We start from the raw sequence: 2,028 nt of genomic DNA, 5'->3' as shown, positions 1-2,028 counted from the left end.
TGACCAGAAGTGCAAACAGGACACCAGAGGTGCAAGTCTGGGCTCCACCATTTCATGTGCTGTGCATGACTCTGGGCCAGCAATCTTTCTGTGCCTCAGTTTACACCTTTGTAAAATGGGAACAGCCGTCCCTAAAGCATGGGGCTGTTGAAAGAATTCAATGACATCGTGTCCTCCGAGCACATAGTAGGTACTCATATGTGTGGCGTCTCGCTTTGTTGTTCTCACCGTTGTTATTCAAAGCAAGAGTTTTCCATCCCACCCACAGGAAGAGCTAGCTTGGAGCAATGTGAACAGGGGGGGACAGGCAAGAGCCTTGGGTGACTCAGGAAAGGTCACCTGACTTGGCCATGTGCCCTTGGACAAGCCACTTATATTTCCTGGAGTGGAAAATGGGGCCAATGCAGGATTTGGGGTGTGCCTCATACATTCTAAAGTGTTGCACACATACCTGATTCCATTCTATAGGAGGCTGCTGGATGACGCTTGTGGGGTGGTTAGGAGCTGGCATCAGACTGCCTGGGTTTGAATCCTGGCTCCACAACGTATGAGCCATGTGATCTTTCAAGTTATGCAGTCTCTCAGGGCAGGGCCTCGGTTTCATCATCTGTAAAATGGGGATAATACTTTACTAGCCTCCTAGAGTTGCTGTGAAAAATAAATGAGAGAATGCACATAAACTGCTTTGAGGACTGGCATAGAGTAAGCTCTCAGTAAAAGCTTCGCCCTCCTCCTCCTATTCCTATTATCACTCTGAAAATAAGACTCCCCCATGGGGCAGACCCTGCCGCCCAGATAAGACTGGCTTCAAGTAGCAAAGATGTTACCACACGCCAGAGTTGCAGGGTCCCCCAAGGTCAGAGAGGGAAGATTCTCTCACACCCACTCAGAGTAAGGGTCAGACCCAGGCGGGGTAAGGCTAGCCAGCACCACCTCTCCCCTACCAGCTGGGAGCCTGGAGGCTGAGTGACCTCAGGGGCAGCGCCCAGCAGCTCAGCTCAAGCCCTAGAACCTGGGAAGCTGAGGAGCACAGGATCTAGACACTCGGAAACCCCAGGGCATTTGCACGTCCTTTATGAATCTAGGGGGCCGTGCCCTGAGCACTCTGTGCCCAACATCTTAAAGCACCTTATCTCATTTGGTCCTCATAACAGCCCTTGAGGAGGGTGGAGTTTGTTCAAGAAAACAGGTCTGGAAAAGCAGTGATTTGCCCAAAGCTACATGAACAGGAGGTACTTGGGACCCCAAATTGCCCCATTCGCTTTTCTTCTTGACCCATCAAAGGTCACATCTGCTTAGTAAATCCCAACCCTAGGAGCCCAAGTCTAGCGACCTCGCTCTGTGCTAGGCACAGTGCTAGCGAACTCTTGGGTTGTCGGAAAAGTCATGACACGTTTTTGCGACAAAAACATAGAAAAAAATACGTCGTGACTTTTTCGACAACCCAATACTTGGCGTGCATTTCCTCATTTAATCTTCACAACAACTCTTCTACCTAGGTGCTGTTATTATCCCTGTTTTGCAGACAAGGAAACTGAGGCTTGGGTAGGTGAGGTGGGATGCTCAAAATCACACACTCAAAGTTGGCAGGCACAGGATTTGAGCCTAGGTCATTTGAAACCCTAGGCAATAGGGCCTCAGTTATTGACACTGCCCATCTCCCCCCCCCGGGCCTTGCCCTCTGGTCATGCCCATCACCTCCTGGCTCCGCCCACCTGCCCGAGGCAGGAGCCCCCAACTTTGGGGAGGCATGTAGAGTGTTACAGGATCCCTCAGTGGGCAGGCGACAAAGCGGGTGTGGGGCCAAACCTCGTGATTCTTCGTGCAGCACTCTTTCCAAAGTCTTCCTCTCGTCTCTGGCTTTGAGAGATCTCAGGGGGTTGGATTGGCCATTCCAGCCTGGGAAGCAGCACCCCTGCGCCTCAAGAGGCCTTGGTCTCATGCCCGCCAAATTGTTTGGTCAGGGCTGATTTCTGCTGTAGCCTCAGGCAGGCACAATAAGTACAGTCAAGACAACACATGCGCATG

General features: G+C 51.5%; 1 protein-coding gene across 2 annotated transcripts in view; it reads left to right on the top strand.

Moving 5' to 3' along the window:
- PAX7 (paired box 7) overlaps positions 1-2,028 on the top strand; it is a 122,623-nt gene that overhangs the window by 119,444 nt on the left and 1,151 nt on the right. The gene's annotated exons all lie outside the window — the stretch shown is intronic.

This window comes from Hipposideros armiger, unplaced genomic scaffold, assembly GCF_001890085.2.
Source record: "Hipposideros armiger isolate ML-2016 unplaced genomic scaffold, ASM189008v1 scaffold_232, whole genome shotgun sequence".
Taxonomy (NCBI): Eukaryota; Metazoa; Chordata; class Mammalia; order Chiroptera; family Hipposideridae; genus Hipposideros; species Hipposideros armiger.
The sequence above is the reverse complement of the archived record's forward strand: the minus strand, read 5'-3'. Positions and strand labels throughout refer to the sequence as shown.